Here is a 12,671-nt window from a genome sequence, read left to right on the forward strand (position 1 = left end):
CCCTGCTCAGGCAAAGCCAACACCGGAGCAGTAGTCAACATCTCCTTCAGGCTTGCAAAGCCCTCCTCGCACTCTTGTGACCAGACAAAAGGAACATCCTTCCCCGTCAACTTAGTCATAGGACTTGCTCTGCTCGCATACTCCTGCACGAATCTTCTGTAATACCCTGCCAACCGAGAAAACTCCTGATCTCTGTGGCATTCTGCGGTCTAGGCCAATCCCTGATAGCCTGAATCTTCTCGGGATCTACAGAAACCCCATCTGTAGACACAATGTGACCCAGAAAACCCATCTCACGCTGCCAGAAACTAAACTTGCTCAACTTAGCAAACAACTTCTGCTCCTGCAGCTTCTCCAAAATTGCCCTCAAATGCACTGCATGCTCTTCAGAACTTTTAGAGTAAACCAGGATGTCATCGATGAAAATGATGACAGACACGTCCAGAAACTCCTGAAACACGCTGTTCATCAATCTCAATAAACGCAGCTGGTGTGTTAGTCAACCCAAACGGTATCACCACAAACTCGTAAGTCCCATACCTCATCCTGAAAGCAGTCTTCCTCACATCTGCCTCATCTATCGAGATTTGATGATAACCCGATGCCAGATCTACCTTGGAGAACCAAGTAGCACCTCTCAAATTATCCAACAACTCATCGATTCTCGGAAGAGGGTACTTGTTCTTCACAGTGACCCGGTTCAGACCTTTGTAATCAATATACAAGCGGAAACTCCTATCATTCTTCTTAACGAATAACACTGGCGCTCCCCACGGTGATACACTAGGACAGATGAATCTCTTGCTCAACAAATCCTCTAGCTGCTTCTTCAGCTCTGCCATCTCTGCTGGAGCCATTCTGTAAGGAGCCTTGGATAACGGTATCGTCACTTGTTCCAGTTCAATCGTGAAAGGATCCGACCGAGAAGGTGGTAATCCCTGCAATGACTGAAACACATCCTCAAACTCCTCCACAACCTGAATACCGTTAACCGTAGACTTCCCCACTGACTCTGGCATAGATATAGGAACCAAATAAGCCTCACGACCTTTCTCGATCATCTTCCTAGCCTGAACAGCCGAGATCACGAGACTCTCCAAAGTTGGTCAAATCCCCTAAAAAACCAACTTCCCTCCTAAGCGCTCAAACTCCACTCTACCTCGATGACAATCCAGATGAACCATATGCCGATGCAACCATTCCATCCCCAAGATAACGTCATACAGTTCCACTGGGATGATAAGGAAATCCGCAGGCCAACACTCTCCCGCGATCTGAATATCGATACCCCTCGCTCTATCAATGACCCTTAGAAACCTGCCTCCAGCAACTCTGACAACTCCTGTATGCTCTCCGAGATCTCCCATGATATCCGCACTCTCTGCACACTCCAGGGTAATGAAGCTATGAGTAGCTCCAAAGTCAAACATAACATGAGACTTAAACCCGCCCACCAACAAGGTTCCTACACAAACCTCATGTGTTGAGAACCTAACACTTTATCACAGGACAACATAAAATCTGAACTTACTAAGAATTCACAAAGACAAAGTACCAGAGATTATACCTGTGATCGCTCCAGCACTGGTTCCACCAGTCTCTACGATCGTGTAAACTCGTGGTGCCTGCTCAATCCGTGCCACCTGCTGCCCTCCCGGCTGCACCTGCTGCAACGCTGCCACTACTACCGGATACAATTTGGGACAATAGGGCCTGATGTGCCCTGGCTCCCTGCAATGATAGCACACACGATCTGCTGCCGTCTGAGCACTCCTCTTGGGACGACTAGCTACCTTGTGATCCTTGCCTCCACACCCGAAGCAACTCGAACCACCCGGCCTCTGTGTAGCCTTCCATCTCCTCTTGGTTCCCTGCGCAGACTTTCCGCCCTTGCTAGAACCTCCCTGATGTTGTGCCTTGCTAGGCTGGACTGCTGAGCTAGCCGCCACTGATTGTGCCCGGATATCCTCCTCAATCCCTGTTGCACTCTCAACCAGCTCCGTACGCGTAGCGTAACTTCGCCCTCTACAGTGAACCCTCAAGTCATCACATAGGGCCCTCAAAAACCTCTTGATCTGAGCCTCCTCAGACTCCATATCCCGACCCCCATACCTCATAAGTCGACTGAACTCCAAGTCAAGCTCCCGCACTGACCGAGTTCCTTGAGCTAGCTGAAGGAACTGTACCTCCAACCTATCCAGTGCCTCTTTAGGGAAATACTTGCGGTTGAACTCCAAGACGAAGTCAGCCCAAGTCATCTCCCTCTGCACTCTCCTAGCTGCCATAGAACTCCACCACAACTGAGCATCACCAGTCAAATGGTGAACCCCAATGTCCACCCAAAACTCCTCAGGACATCTCAGAGTATGGAAGTTACGTTCCACACTCATCCTCCACGCCTCCGCAGCGGTAAGATCTGTACCTCCCGAAAACCGCTCGGTACGAATACGACCCATCTCTGTCAGCATGCTGATATAACAAGAATGGACCCCCACATCCGCAACCACTGGCTGCCGCTCCTCCGCCACCACTGGTGGCACTACCTGAGCCTGAGCCGGTGCCAGTGGTGGCAACCGCGCTAACAACTATGCCAGCAAATCGCATGGTCGACACCCGGGACTCCACCCACTGGGACACCCGCACCTGGGCCCCTAACATCACCGGCTACTGGAGCATCAACACCGCCCCCTCCGGCCACACTCACGGAATCCCCCTGGACACCCTGCGACTCGCCGACACCCTCTGCTGTCACACTCGGGTCCTCGGTCTCACTAACCACTAGGACTCTACCCCTACCACGACCACGTCCGCGTCCACGACCACGACCAGCAACAGCACCCTCTCTAGCCATCTACACTACCAAGAACAGATGGCTAAGCACGCAAATAACATAACACAAAAATCAAAAACTCACCGTGGAATCACACTGTAGGCTCGAAGAGGATGTTCTAGGACTCTATGTCACACACAATTGACTAACTCACATAATCAATCAAGACATGCAATCCCAAACATCACAACAGAAACCTAGTGAACCTAAACCTAGAACCGTAAGGGCTCTGATACCAAACTGAAATGACCTGACCCATTTTTTTTTTAAATAATAAATAATAAATAATAATAATAAATTCACTACAGCTAGTGGTCCCATACCCACTAGCCACTTAACCACAAACACAACCAACAGCGGAACACAGATACCAATAACCAATAAATAATCCAATCATAATCCAATAACCAATATTAATTCCAAATCACAAACTAATGATCCAAACAACATAAATCAGAGAACCAACAATCCTAAACAACATTCTAGATTCAAGCGAACCACTAGAACATCCTCCTCTTCATTGCCTTGATTCCACGATCACACTTTGCCATTACCTGCATCACAAACACAAATTGCAATGCATGAATATTTTATAAACACTCAGTAAGGCAATCCTCCCATCTACTGGGCTATACACACAAGCAATAGAGACATCTCTAACCATCAATAAACAATCAAAAATCAATAATAACAAACCAGGACTCAGCATCGACCGATACCAACATGCATCGACCGACACCAGTTAGAGGTTGCATTGACCGATGCAAGATCTGCATCGACCGATGCAAGGCTAACTTGCATCAACCGATGCTCCCATTGCATCGACCGACGCATGCTCCACATAACACGATAATCCTAGATTTTACGCGCCGTCCTCGCATTTGCATCAACCGACGCACATAGTGCATCGACCGATGCAATGTCGAGCATCGTTTTCCCCGGAAGCTTCTTGCCGGATTTTTGTTCCTGTAACCACAAAACACAATCCCAAGCCACAAGAAAGCTTCCAATCGTCCCAAATACCAATCTAACAAACGTAACAACACAAAACAAGCAAATCAGAGATTTCTCCAGCTTAGATAAGCCATGGTCATGCACTTACCTTTGCCTAGACGAATCTGAACCTCAAACAAGCAAAACAATGCTCCTAGGAAGCTCCTACAACGATCCCAGCTACAGATCTCTACAGGAACAGCCTCAAATCTCCAGAAATCACCAAGAACACATAGGGAACTTTTCTCTCTTTTGTTTTCTCTCAAAACCGGCTAAACTCGCCGAATGAGACAAAATACTCAAGTTAAGGGTTTTTCATAACCCAAAACGCAGCGTTTAACTTAATTCAAAACGCAGAGAACTGAACCTGCATCGACCGATGCACCTTCTGCATCGACCGATGCAATCCCCAAACCGGGATTTCGGTTCACGGATGTTACAAAGACTAAATAAGAGATTGGGAGTTTGGTTTTCCTAATATCTATTGCAAATAAAGAAAGCGTAAATAAAAGCGGTTTAAAACTATAAGACGAAGGTGTTGGGCGTTTGGGAGTCATCCTTGGTTTTTCATGGTTCTAAGCAATATTAAGTGTCAAGATCTAACAAGTAAATACTAATTTTGGTTAGGTTCTCAACTACGAAACACTAATGAACTCACAAGCTATTTTCATAGAATGAAAGTCTGAAGTCTTCATACTATGTTACTCAACTCACGTAGGCAACGACGCATGTCAACCAGCTAGTAAAACAAGTTTGATACATTCACCAAACTCTGCCACTCAAGTTACGCAAGTTTGATACACTAGTTCAGAGAAGTAGGATAACGCTCCCGTGCATTAATCACATGCATTAAGATAAAGATATCCCAAAAGAACTCTAATATAGAACCGAAAATAAGATCTTAAAACCTAATTGAAGCAAACCATGAGTTCCCCTTGAATCACCCCATAAAACCCAACAAAGTAAACTACTCACTCATTATGCAAAAAAACAACATTGATATTATAAAGTATAGCATTAAAAATGAATCAATAAACAAAAAAGGGTTCAAAGGAAACTTCTCTAGTTGTCACAAAAGTAACTTGATCCCAAAAACAATGAAAGTATGAAAGAACTAGAAAGAGTAGAAAGAAAGATGGTTATGGTGTGTTCATGTTATTTTGTTATTGTAACCTTATTAGAAGTATGCTAGGTTGCTGGTTTATATTGGTTATGATTGGTATTGTATTTATATTAAATTGTAGTTGGTTTGGTTTGTCTTTCGCTGTGCATGTTTATTTGTTGTTGGTTTATTGTTTGGCTTTTAATTAAATATTATGGCTATTTAATTATATTGTTATAAAAAAAATAGGTCGGGTTGTTTCAGTTTGGTATCAAAGCGGAACCCAGACGAGTGTGGAGTCGAGTGAGCTCACACCATCGGGGATGATGGTCTTGGTGCGCAACGAGGACGTTGCAATCTGTTAGTGGGGGTGAATTGTAATACCCCGGTTTCAGAGACTTGCGGAAAGGTTTAAAAGAATTGATTTGGTCACCTATGTCACCAAAGGACACTTATCTTTTCGGTCAGTGGACCTGAGGGAACTCCAAAGTTAAGCGTGCTTGAGCTGGAGTAGTCTCAGGATGGGTGACCTTCCAAGAAGTGATTGTCGGAACTGTGCGAGTGAGAACAAAACACAGGAAAAGATCATGTGCTGATTTTTAGAGACGGTAACAAGTCTTTAAAGCCTCCCGGACGTAGCAAACTGGCCGTCGGATATGGATGGACTCGCGAACCTAGTGAGAGGACGTAAGACCCATTAAGGAAGGTGGCCCATGGACTGGAATTAAAGATGGGGTCCACTGAGAGGTGGCGGTCGGGACGTTACACTAATTAACATATCACATTTGTCAACTATATGAAATAATTTGTATCATTTTGATAAATATTTCGAGAATATGCTAATGAAAAATTATCATTGAAGGAAAAAAATTTGATGATTAAATAATTAGTTGTTCATTTTACTAGAAGGATATGAGGCATGTGTGCCTTGAAACAAAAAAGATATGATGCATGTCAGTCTTGACTCTTGAAAGATAAAAACGTTTTTAGATTCACACCTTAGAAAGCGCGAATATAAAACAATAAAAAATATAGTATGTGTATAATATATCATATACTTAACTGAACACCGTATTGGTGAAATATTTTCACTTAACCATGTATTATATAATTTAGTCATAATATGTTGGCAAGTTTGACTCATTTATATGTACTTATTTATTATCTATCATAAATAAGGAGATACATTTCTTTGCAATTTTGTGAAAATATATATTATATATTATTTAACAAAACATTTTGACTCTATGTAGTTAATCACTTATACAATATTTGAGAAGTAAGATTAATAAAATTTGATGATGTGTTTTCACCATATTCAACTTTTGCATGTGACTTTTTTAACACATTCAAAAATGTTAAATTAATTCATTTTACCTAATGAAAGGGGAAAATGCCAAAACAAATCATCTAACTTTTCACTATATCACAAAATATATATTTAACTATACTTTTAAACATTTATAAGAAAATTGTAATAATTGCAAAAATCATACTCCCATTAAATTAGTACTAAAAATAATTTTCATGGTTTGTAATTAATTAACAGAAGAATATGTCAATGCTATGACTAGGAAAAATATCGAATTCTAGAATCAGAGCAAGATTGTGCCAATTTCCAAAAAAAAATAAACCTTTTCATTTTTGCATGAAATTAAAGTATAATTTTGTTCTGAATAAGACGAACAAGAAAAGAACAAAATTTTATTTTAATTTCATGATTTTTGGTTTGGTGCTAACAGTGAAAATCTACCTTGTTAGAAATTGGCCCAATCTTGCTATAATTCTAGAATTTCAATCTTTTCCTAACATTAACATTGATATATGCATCTGTTAATTACAAACTATGAAAAAATCATAACAATAATGTTAGCACTAATGTAATCAAAGTACTGTATGTTTTTGGCAATTATTAAAATTTTGTTATAGATGTTTAATAATATAGTTAACTCTTGTTTTCATGTAAAGTGACAGTGTACATTACTTGTTTTGGCATTTCTCATTTTCATTAGGTACAATGAAATAATTGAAATATTTTCAAATGTGATATGCAAAATGTCTCATGTAAAAGTTGAATTTGGTGAGGACACAACATAAAATTTTAATATTTGTACTTCTCAAGTGTTGTAGTGATGAGTTACATTAGTCGAAATATTTTTTAAAATTATATATCAATTTGTTTTCTTCACAAACTTACCAAAATAGTCAAAACTGCAAAGAAATATGTCACCTTATTTATGGTAGATAGTAGTAAATACAAATAAATAAGTCAAATTTGCCAACATATTATCGCTAAAATTTTTATGGTAGATGATTAAATAAGAAAATATTTCACCTCTATGATATACAATTAAATATATGATATATTACATACTACATATAGTTTATCGTTTTATATTCTAGTGACGATGTGTTGTTTAAGGTTTGACACTTAAAAGGTAACATATTTAGTTATTTTCTTCATGCTTTTAAGATTTAGTAACTTATTATTTTATTTATTTAAAATATATATATATACACATATATTTCACAAATGGTTAGAAGTACTAGGAACCCAAATTATTGGGATTTTAGTTCCAGCTTTTGTTTTTTGAAATTTGTTAAAAATTACAGAAGAATATATATTAAACATCTTAACTGGATATATATTAGATTTTTCTAAACAAATATATAACATTTAATGCCTCAATTGTTTGGGATGTTGGTCGTATGTTTTAAAATTGGGTAATCTTGAATGGGTATATAATAAAATAGATTTTGGAAACAAAAATCAAAAATCGTGTGAAAATCTAGAAACAATTAGGTTTTACTGTTTGAAATTTATGTGAAATTTGGAAATCTATGCGAAAATCTTGAAAATGTGAAAAAATATGTGAAAATTAAGAGCAAATTTTTTCTTTGAATATAACATGAATGTTATGGGGACTTTGTGACAAAAATATATTTGTGAGTCAATGCAATACCATAATCATATACATCATAATGCAAAGTTTTCTATTTTTCTTCTTTTGTAAATGAGTCGATTCTAATGTAAAATGGGATATAATCTTTACCACAATTTATTGGAAGTAAAGGAAGAAAACATGTTTACCATGGATTGAAGAAGTTGAGCAGTGACTAACCTAACTTAGGGTAGTCGAGGGCAGTTTTACTTCATGATTGAGGAGATGTTCGTGCATTTTAATCAGGGACAAGGCGTGTCTTGTCCCCCAATTTGATCCACTATATATTTGTAATCATATGTACAAGATGTTTCGTAGTGTTTTGCTGCTTCAAAAAAACCAAAAATTCAAGTCCATTAGCAAACAAATTTATTAAAAATAAAAACAACATGTTGGTCCAAAGATAAGAAATGATATCACCAACACAAGAAATTAACTTTTCCCCAACAACGACATTACAGGGTTTCCACCAAAATGATGCCCCAAATTTTTCAATATAGATATCCTATCTAAAGCGCTTCATGTGCTTTAGGCTAGAGTGCGCCTTGAATATGGCTTTGCCTAAGAGACTAAGTTAATCGGTTAGAGTGGTGAGACCTTTGCGGTCATAGATAGCTTTGGTACCTTTTTCCATTGTTTATTATGATGTTTCACTTGCTTTACGTATCCACGGCTTGGTTTAGCAAATGTTGATGCAAGAGTATTTCAGATCTCAACTGATGCGGAGTCATTTGTGTCAAGCAGTTGGATTGACTAAGAGATTGCTCCAAGATATGCTTGAGTCTGAGATGATACCACTAAAGAAAGAGAGAAGAAGAGGTAGAATGGCAAAGCCTAGGCGGCGGTGAGATAAAGAGATATTAGATTAGGTTATGAAGGCTTTGAGATCAAGGAAAGAAAGTATATATAGAGATACATACGGAAAACTTTTAGGGATTTAATAATTATATTTATGTCCTGAATACAGTTTACAAAAATATTCTTAAGTATATGTTGTATTCATTATTTATTTTATGAAAACCAACTTTAAGAAAATATCCATTAGTTTTAGTAGTTCAAATTTAACATATTATTATTATTATTATTATCAATATTATTATTATTATTATCAATATTATTATTATTATTATTATTATTATTATATTATAATATATAATTTAATATGTCAAAAACTAAAACCTGATTTGAGTATTTCTGTAACATTGATTAGAGAGTTTGGCTTCTTAACCAATGTTTATAAGTATTTGTACATTACAAAAAGAGGGACAATAGTGATCAAGCTACAACTTACAAACATTTTTCTTTTTTTTTTCTTTTTCTATCCTCGTATATGTAACATCCGCCTTCTAAAATTGAGATGTGGATCAAACCAAAGGATTAAATTTTAACTGATTTTGGTTTAATTAAATCCTGGTTTAATCTAATTAAACTAAAAACCCGTAATCTCCCTCATATTTTTGATGCCTCTAGAGGGAGAGAAAGAAAGAAAACTTTTGATTATTTGGTGTAGAAAGAGAAGGAGATCAAGCTTTTTGCTTAGCGTAAAGAGAGAAATAGAACTGTCAGGGTTTGGAAGAACGAAGATCCAGATGCTCAAATCATTTTGTAAGATATTCATTTTTGGTAGACTCTCCTTTTTACAGAAGTGAATTTGAGTTAATATTCTAGGAGATATCGGTAGTTTCGTGAGGCGTTTTTTCTCAGTCGCGGATTGAGACTAGCGGGTGTTTCGGGCTCGATTGCGGGTTCATCTGAGATCTGTTAGTGCCGACATTTTGTGGGAAGCTTCTGTACTTCTATACCTTGCCTTTCACCGGAGGGATTAGAAAGTTAACAGGTCGTTTTGGTTTTGTGGTTTCACTTGTGAGATTGTTTTTTTTTCTGTTTTTCTTGGCAGTTTGTTTTCAATGTTTGTTTGTTGTTGTAATTGGTTGTATGGGCGAGTTTGGTTGTTCTTGGAATTTGGAGAGCCTCTCTTTTGGTTGTAGTTATTTTAATGAATCACTTGTTAAGGTGAGTGCGTGACCATGAGCTTATCTGAGCAATTGAGTTGTATTACTTGTTTTGTGTGATGATGTGTAGGTGTGGTGAATGTATTATTGGGTGTTCTGTTTGATGACTGTTTTGTTATGTTTTATTTTTGGTTGTACTCTTGATTTTCTTGTGTGTATAGCTCGTAGATGGAAGGATCGCCTCACTTAGTATTTCTGGTAATACTCACGCATCTCATTATGTTTGTGGTGTAGTTAAAGGCAAAGTGTGATTGTAGGATCATGGCAATGAAGAGTAATATATTCTAAGGACTTACTTGTTATGCTTTGGGTTTCTGCTAGGTTGTTAGAATTGGAATGTTAATGTTAGAACCATGGTTTAAGTTGCTAGCTCTTGGCCTATGATTCTGGTTAATTATTGATTTATTATTATTGGTATTTTTTCCTGCTTATTTTGTGATTTGAGTTCTAGATATTTAAATAAATATTTTGGTTTATTTTTTATTATTTATTAATTATTATTTACTTATTATTTCTTATTTATTATTCTATTAAAAAGGGTTCGGTCGTTTCAGTATATATCTGCCTTATATCTAGTACGAATTACTATTAAGAGAATTCCATCTGTTTCATTTTTGACCTATAAAATGAAAAAGAAATGCTCTTTATAAAAATTCATATTGACATAAGAAAGAAAATTTTATGTTGACATAAGAAACTCCAAAAAAAAATGATGTTTTACTACGGTTATTGAAATGTTGATCAATCACACTTGTTTTTGTGGTTGAACAAGTTTGATGGGTATCACAAGTTTATTATAAATTTGAGAAGAGACTAAAACGGAGTAAATAAAATTAACTCTATAGGAAAGTGTCACTAGTCAAGTGGTTACATCACTACCTCTACGACCGACGTCACTGGAGTTCGACTCTATTAATTCGTGTTACCCCGTAGTGTGGAAAGTAGTTATGGATCGGGTTTTGTCGATTCAATAATAATAAAAAATGATCCCTATATTATATTTCACCCAAAATACTGCCATGAATTCAGGTCTAACAAACACTTTGATTTTTTTCTTTATGTAGTTGAACATGGGGAAAAGCCCATTACACCCTTGCTTGGCCCATATGAGGATAGTCACTATTAGTCACAAATTTTACCAAAATTCAACAAAGATCGGTCAATAATTAACTATCGGCCTGTCAACGATCGACCTAGTAGCGGTCGACTCGTCCTTGATAAGGATACCAACGCCATGATTTTGGGCAACAGAGGAAATACACATCGATCCCAAGACACTTGAAGTCACATCACATCAACTGTAAAGATGAATGACCTAGTGTCAGGAAAAAAATAAAAAAACTTGAGTTATAATATTACTTCGACTAGTCAAGTTACATTTATTTAATTATATTTAGTTGATCGGCAGATTTAATACGAAACCAAGCTTTGGCAAGATGGCATACACATAAACGAAGAACGACAATGATCAAGGAAAATTCATGGTAGACATCCTGGATAGGATACTGTAGTTCATGGAGAGAGGAACGATCACCCAACCATATTAACAATTTATCGTTGTGTGTGTCGTGGAAGCAGAAGAATGGACAAGCACCTTTTATGTTGGCATCTTGATGCAGAGCATAGTCGCCACGCATGAGACCTAAGAAAGGAAGACGAACGAATGTTTTAAAGTTTTATGTCTGCAGAGGGGGTTTATGTAGATCCGGAGAAGATTCAGGCCATCAGGGATTGGCCAAGACCGCATAATGCTACAGAGATCAGGAGTTTTCTTGGATTGGCAGGTTATTACAGGAGATTTATGCAGTGCTTTGCAAGTAAGGCACGACCGATGACTAAGTTGAAGGGAAGGAGGTTCCTTTTGTTTGGTCACATGAGTAAGAGGAGGGTTTCGCAAGCCTGAAGGAGATGCCAACTACTACACTAGTGTTGGCATTGACATAGCAGGGAGAATCATTGCCTACGTTTTGCGGCAGTTGCGGAAGCATAAGGACAACTATCCTACTCATGATTTGGAGATGGAAGCTGCAGTTTTTGCACTGAAGATTTGGAGATCGTATCTTTATTTGAAGATTTGAAGTATATATTCACTCAGCCTAAAATGAATTTGAGGCAAAGACGGTGGATGGAGCTGGTGGCAGATTATGATCTGGAGATAGCCTACCACCCTGGTAAGGCTAACTTGGTTACGTGCGCGGATAAGTGCATTGAGGTTGCGTGTTATTTCTCAAGAGACGTTGGGTTTGTAGGCGGCTAATAGAGCAGATCTTCTAAACATAGTGCGGTTGGCTCAGGAGAAGGATGTGGGGCTGGTGAATGCCTGATAACTCTCTAATTTACATGTTTTAGACACCCTTTTTTGTCCATACTTTGCATTATATATACCCTAACCTTAGTATTTTTAGGTTCTTAACCGTAGGAATTTGCATTTAGGCCATTTAGGATGCTGCCTTGTTGGATTTGTGCATTTTGGATGAAAACAGGTGCTTTGGAGCCCAAAATGGGAAAGAATGAGGTAAAACCCGAGCATGTAACCGAAGGAGTGATCGTGCAAGAAGAACAATCCACACCTCAACCCGATCAATGAGGATCTAAGAGCAAGAAGAACAACCTGAAGCCCTACCCGAGGAAGTACCTGACTTAAACCTCGTGCACCGCCTCGAGCAGAATTGAGCAGCTAGGTTAAAGAGGTTTTCATATATAAACCCGCCCCCCTTTTTTTTTTTTTTTTGCAGGGACGCCGCAGACACTCACAACAAAGAGCGAGAGCTTCAGAGAGAGAGAGAGAGAGA

At 38.2% G+C, this 12,671-nt stretch overlaps 1 pseudogene; it reads right to left on the reverse strand.

The window, feature by feature from the left end:
• On the reverse strand, nucleotides 320-2,604 carry LOC109125918 (annotated as a pseudogene).

This window comes from Camelina sativa, chromosome 8 (genome assembly GCF_000633955.1).
Source record: "Camelina sativa cultivar DH55 chromosome 8, Cs, whole genome shotgun sequence".
Classification (NCBI taxonomy): Eukaryota; Viridiplantae; Streptophyta; class Magnoliopsida; order Brassicales; family Brassicaceae; genus Camelina; species Camelina sativa.